This window comes from Arachis ipaensis, chromosome B10 (assembly GCF_059453495.1).
Source record: "Arachis ipaensis isolate K30076 ecotype BB chromosome B10, ASM5945349v1, whole genome shotgun sequence".
Lineage (NCBI taxonomy): Eukaryota > Viridiplantae > Streptophyta > Magnoliopsida > Fabales > Fabaceae > Arachis > Arachis ipaensis.
Window position 1 is genome coordinate 84,797,279 of NC_142435.1, and position 7,371 is coordinate 84,804,649.

Consider the following 7,371-nt stretch of genomic DNA (forward strand, 5'->3'; position numbering starts at 1 on the left):
TGGTGAAGGTGGAAAACTACTTCCTCCCCGCAGACTTTGTTGTTCTGGACATGGAGGAAAGTTACCTCCATCCAATTATTCTGGGGAGACCATTTCTAACTACTGGTCGAGCACTCATTAATGTAGAACAAGGAGAGTTGATACTGAGAATACATGATGAGCAGCTCACTTTTCAGGCCTTCAAGCCCTTGCATGAATCTAAACAAGAGAACAAGGAATTAAAGCAAGAATACATTGAGAGTCCCCTGAAGGAGAACAGCAATGAACCATAGGGCCAGCATTTGAAGCTTACCTCGATGGATAAACAAGTAGCTCAAGAGAAGAAGCAACCAAATGAGTTCAAGGAAGAGCTGAAGCCACAAGAGTTGAGAGAAGCAGCTAACAAGGAACTCCCTGACACAACAAGAGTCAATGGGGCACTACTAGAAGAAGAGAAAAGAGTTGTGAAGAGACCACCAAGGGGTTGGAGAAACAAGAAGATTCCTACAGAAGGTTTCTCCCCTGGAGACAAGGTGATATCAATCCACCATCCACCAATCCCAACCCATCTTCCCACCATTCCATCTCAGTTACCTCAAGTGTTCACTATCAGAAAGGTCCTTTCCTAGAGCATTTAGAAATCATCAACGAATCAAGTGGAGAAAGCTTTACAGTGAGAGGAGAGGACCTCAAACATTACAGTCTACCCTAGCAGTAAACCAACCGTCAAGCTAGTGACGCTAAAGAAGCGCTCTATGGGAAGCAACCCATGATTTAATTTCTTTGTTTTTAATGTTTTGGTATGAATAATAATTGTTGCTCTAACATGTATCCGAGCTTGTGTAGACAATTTTGACAATTATCATGACATTGAGAAGCATTTGATCTAATTCTAAGTTTGGTGTGCCTGCAGGCACACTAAGATACCTTTCAAAAAAATGATGATAATAGTGCCAGTTTGACATTTGTTTCCTGGAATATATAGCCAAACATTAAGTTTGCTGTTCTATATATTGCAAGAGCAAGTCATGAGAATCAAAGTTTTCTTCAGTTTTGAAGGTCATGAAAGTGTGTAGCGACCCTCAGTTTTAAAAATATAAATATAAATAAGTTATAATTTATCTCATAAATTAGAGTTCTCTATTTTTAGAAATTATTTTATTATCAGTAATTGAACTAATTTTATAACTATTTGAATTCAATCAAATACATATTCTTATATATATATATATATATATATATATATATATATATATATATATATATATATATATTTTGATGAAATATTTTACATAATTAAAACTATAATTCTATTAACTTATAAGTAATGAAACTTATATGTATATTTTAATTTGAGTAATTGATATTTTAATTTAAAAAAATAGAGGTTAGTTAATAATATTATTATCGAGTTCGATATCCGCCGATATGAGTAAATATCAGTACTCTTTGCTGAGCTTAACTTTACTAATGCTTCACCAAATACCTTTCACCTTTAAGTTACTAATGTCATTTAAATTAGTAACTCATATATTATTAACTTTATATATAAATTATTATTATTATCGTTATTATAATTATATATATATATATAATGATTTTAGTATTAGGTTAAATAGTGAATAATAATAAAATCATTATATATATATATATATAATGATTATATATATATATATATACATTATTATTATTCACTATTTAACCTAATACTAAAATCATTATATATATATATATATATATATATATATATATTCACTAAATTTTATCATTATCCTTATGTATATATATAATAAAGAAAGCCTAAGGCGGCTTGCTTTCTTAAGTCGTATATATATATATACAGTAAGAAAAGAAAAGAAGAGAGAGAATAGCGTAATGAAAAGAAAAAAAAAAAAAAGAACGTAAATCCCTTCAAACTTCCGGCTTTGATTTCTTGCAATCCATAACTCCAATCAAAAATCTAATCCGGTAAGAGTATTCATAACCTCTTCTTCTACATGTTGGCACCATTTTTGATTAGTGGAAGTTGACAGTGACATAGCTCATCTTTTCTTTGAATTTGGCCAACGGGAATTTTAGGAGGCATAGACGATTCTAGACATTTTCTTCTTCGATAGCTCAGTCAAAAAGTTTTTCCGGAGCTTTGAATATTTTGATTCCGTACGAAGGTATGATTTTGGTTTCTTGTAGTTGATGTTTAATGTCATGTGAAAACTTATGCTAGAAGACCCTAAGATAGGAATGAACTGAACGTATAATTGATGGATTGTGTATATAGAATAAGTTTATTGTGCATTGTCTTAGCTCGCTTAACTGTTAAATTCTGCTTATCTGCTACTTGATCTACTTGTTGTAAATGCTTCTCTATTTGTGTTTTTCTTGTCTGTAATGTTGGTCTATGCAACTAAGAGGCCCCTTGTCTAGCGGAGGAATGACGAGGGTTGTTCCACCAGAGATTCGGAGAACTGGAGGAGTCAGAAAGTGAAGTATTAAGTTAAAGTTAGATTCAGAACTAGAATACATTAGATAACTTACTAACTTTTGGTTTAGTTTATTTTCCTTAAGAATGATTCTGAGTGTCGGAGTTCTAAGAATGCCTCTGGCTTTTCCGGGACCTTTTACATTAACTATCCACGCACATTTACCATACTGAGAACCTCCGATTCTCATCCCATACTATGTTGTTGTTTTTCAGATGCAGGTCGAGAGATACCTCGTTGAGCGTCTGGGTATCCTCCTTACAAGCGAAGAACTACATTTTTGACTGTCATATTTTGATTTTGGGCTATGTATACATGTTTATAGAATCTCTACATGTACATTTTGTGTTTTGTCCCTCCTAGAGGTCGACTTGGGATACAGGGGTTTACTTTGTGGTTTGACTTTTATTTTGGGTTGTATATATATATATAATCATATACTCTGGCCGGCCTTAGCTTCGCAGGTCGAGTCTGGAGCTTGCTATCTAAGTTTTGGAACCCTGATATGTATATATATTTTCAGCTCCCTTTTGATTTTTCCTATCCGTTTTACAAATATCCATGCGAGTGTGACACGATTTCCTGTTTATCGTTTTTGATTAGCTTATCCGTTTTACATATCCTTTTCTTTTAGACGTCGTAATACCTTGCCACCTCTGCTTTACGACTTAAGCGTAAGGCTCTGTGTGGCAGGGTGTTACAAAGTGCAACCATGGTTATAATTTTTAGTTCATGTTTAGAAATAGCAAAATAAAGTTTTTCTCATGATGGTTTAACCAAAAAGTGACACTAATTTCGTTGAGATTTCAATGACAACACTTGGAGGAAGTGACACTCTTAACCATGTGACCAAACACTAAATTTGGTGTCCTCCAGGACCATATATGGTGGCACCAAAAAGAGAAAGTGGGAAGAGCTTACCTCACCAATCAACTGGATTAATGCAAACATCATAAGGGAGTTTTATGCTAACACTCCAAGGCTTAATATGACTGAAGCCCCAACTTACAAGAGCTATATACGGGGAGTGGAAGTGGACTTTAGTCCGAATACCATCATGAAGGTATTAGGACTTAGGACAGCCCATTTTGAGGAGTCGGGATACCATGAAAGGGTAAATAGAAACCCAGATTATGATGAAATCTCTAGTGATATCTGTGTGGTGAATGCTGACTGGGAGAGAGACAATCAAGGAAGGCACGAGTACTTGAAAAAGGGAGATCTCATCCCTGAAGCAAAAGGCTGGTATGAGCTGATAAAGAGATAAATTCTTGGCACAGTGAACACCTCGGAGGTTAACAAGTAAAAGGCAGTCATGCTACACTGCATAGTAGTGGGGGAAGAGATAAAGGTCCACGAGATCATTGTAAGTGACATCAAAAGGTTGCAGAGAAAAACTCTGCTGAAGCCTGGCTCCATTATCCAAGCACCATTATGAGGTTATGCATGAAGGCCAGAGTGCCCCTAGAGGATGCACACCCAACATGGCTGTATCCAGGCATGCCTATAGCCCTCGAAAGGATGATAAATGTCACAGAGGCACAACAGAATCGAAGACCACAAAGGAGGAGAAGGAGATAAGAACCACAGGAGAAAGCAAGACAATAAGAAGAACAGGAAGAGTAACAATTCCAACCACAAAACAACATGGACATTCAAGAGCAGAACAGTACATGGGAATTCAAGAGCAGCAGGAAGAATTCCATTCACAGTACATGAGAGCTCAACAAATACAAGAGGAGCTTCAATTGAGAATGATGAGTCAACAGAGAGACTATGAGTCAAGATCCTTAGCTATGCAAAGGGAACAAGCTTCACAATTTCAAGAATCTTTCAACCAACTGACCCAACTTCAAGTTGAGAACATGAGAGCTTTCAAGGAGTTCACGACCCTTCAGGATGCAAGATATGGAGTTCAAGCTGATTACAATATAAATGGCCAAATCAAGCTCAACTACATTGGGAAACATCTACATAGCATGGACCCAGCATATCCAATTTACGATGAATACTTCAAGGAAAGCAGCGAAAGAGAAATAGACAAAGTAATACGTCTTGAAAACATAGTAGAAAAGACAATGAAGAAAGCTGGATTCTGGAAAAAGCTAAAAGGAAAATGCAAGGGAGAAACTAGTAAGCAAGCAAGCGAAAAGAAGAAAAAAGACAAACAAGATAAAAAATGAAAGGTGGACTTGCTCCTTGGTTATTCCCTTCAATGAAGAAAGAACATGTCTGTTTTAGTTAATTTTAGTTTAAGCTGTTTTGCATCCTGTTATGTTTAATCTTTGTAATAAGTATGCTAGCCTAGATGTGTGTGCTCTCACTTTCACTTGTTAAATACTTGTCTTGTCCCCTGAATCTTTTCAATTAAATAAAAGAAATGTTTGAACAAGAAGTGGAATAGTTCCTTGTTAGCAAGAAGTGAAATAACAGTAAGTGATGGTATGTATGTTTGATTGTGTAGTAGCTCACTTATAATGAATAAAAGGATAGATTGTTCTCTTTCTAAGTGAAAACTAGCATGCTGTCTATGAATCTTAGTAAATAAAAGTCTTTGGAGAAAAGAAAAACAAATAGAAAGAAAGAAAAGAAAAGCCAAAAGTGGCAGCAAAAACAAAGGAAAGCAAAGAATAAGGCCAGACACTAATAGCTTGGCCCTTAGGACATATGCGTGTGGTGCCCTTGTACTAGGATCTGCTTGGATGATTAAGTTCTATGGAGTGCTTTAACTCTTTGTGACTTGGGTTAACTAACCTGAGATTATCAACTGAAAGTCCATTATCAACAGCAACCTAGTTATAAGACATTTAGTAACCCAAAGAGGTGCTGGGTATCAATGTTCTAAGAAGAATTTTGAGCCAAGTATCTGTAGTGAATAATGTGTTAAGTACAAATGAGCTAACAAACTGCTACAACACATGAGACTGAGCTAAAGTCTACAGGAAAAGAAAATGAAGAAAAATAACTACCAAGGATGAATGAATAATAAGAGGTCATAGCAGTATGAAAATTGATGCTTGAAGGAGACTTTCTATGCATAAAGATCAACAAGAAGTAAGCTGTTGCATTTTTCTGCATAAAACCCCATTGACTAATAATAATGACTTGCTGATATGAACATTCCCTTCTATTTCATTCTTTCTTCTTAATAAATTTAGCACTTGCATAGGGACAAGCAAGATTTAAGTTTGGTGTTGTGATGCCAGGGCATCTTAGGCTAGTTTCACTATCCTTTTTTCTTTGTTTTTGATAGGTTTTATGCACTTTTTGAGCTATAAGTAAGCAAATTTGGTAGAAATTCACGTATGCCTATATTCATTCAACCACGAGTGATTTGATGCAATTTCATGATGATTTATTCTATGATTACTTGTATGCTAAGAATGATAAGAATTCTCTTGATTTTAGCAAGGCTTTGATGCATTCATTGGTTGATGATAGGTGAAGGAAAGCATGGAAAGGATGAAGAGGAAGCAACGTTGGTGGCCAAGTTGGACCACCAACGTTGCCTCAAACATTGGAAGAGAAACAGAGCACTTCTCTGCATGGTGGCTGATGCTCACGTTTCAGGTAGCGTTGGACATCCAACGTTACCTCCAGCGTGGTCAAAAAATCTTCAATTCTAGAGCTGAATGAATTTTGAGTGGCGCGTACACGTCTATGATGCGTACGAGTAAAAAAGCAAATTTTTATATCCGCGTGGAAGCGTGCATCACGCGTACGTGTAAATGAGTATTTTTTACCCTTTTTCGCGGAAGCGCACGATGTGCGTACGCGCCAAAACCGATCGTTGGAGGTCCAACGTTGCCTCAAACGTTGCCTCCAATGTCCGCGATGCCAAGCCCAGAAATTGGAGTTGAGAATTTTGAATCAACACGTACGCGTCAGTGACGCGTACGAGCAGATGAAAAAAATACCAATGTACGAGTAAGCGTACAGTACGCGTACGCGTGAAAACGCCAACGTTGGAGGAAACGTTGGAGGTCTAACGCTGAGGCCAGCATCCCATGCTTTATTTTTAACTGCAAAATGAAAATCTTGCATCCACGCGCACGCGTGGATGAGCATTTTTGACCCTTTTGTGCGGAAGCGCATGGTGCGCGTACGCGTAGGTTAGCTGACGTTGGCCCTCCAACATTGAGTCAAACATCAATGACAGCAAGCTTTCTGGTTTTGCTGGTTTGTTTTAAATGGCGTTTGAGTCAACGTTGGCCCTCAAATGTTGACTCAAACATGAAGCATGAGGACTCAAATTTTACACAGATCTCTTCTCAACACCAAGGGCAACCAATTTGAGCTATCTTCAACCCAATCCCATCAAGGCCAAAAGCCCAATTCAAGGCTTGAAGATCAATGGAAGAAAGTGTATAGATAGCTTGGAAATTAAGTTAGAGGGACCTTTTTTTCCTAATTTTGGAAATTTTACACTTACTGCACTTTTAATTTCAGAATGTATTTTACAATTCCAATTTCCATTTTGAGAGCTATGAACAACTAAACCTCTTTCATTGGGTTAGGGAGCTCTGTTATAATTCAATGGATCAATAGTAGTTTTCATCTTCTTCTTCTTTCTTTTTTCTTGATTTTTGTTAGAAAGCTTTCGGTCTTAATTCAATTGGATAGTTGTCTTGAGAGAGAAGCTATCCATAATTAGAATTCTTCGGAGCCTTAAGAGAGGAATGAAGAATTCATGCTAGAATTGCTTTCTCACATTGGATTAGATTGGGGTTTGGATGGATATAGTGACGTGTAATCCTACCAACACTTTGATCTATGAATTTGTGTGGTATAGTCAGTGACCGAACTTTAACTCTTCCCATGAGCAATTAAATCAAGACATTGGGTTATTGTTCATGCTTAGAGAGATTGGTGAGCCAAGACATTAGGATCCAATCATCTAAGATTGCCAAGT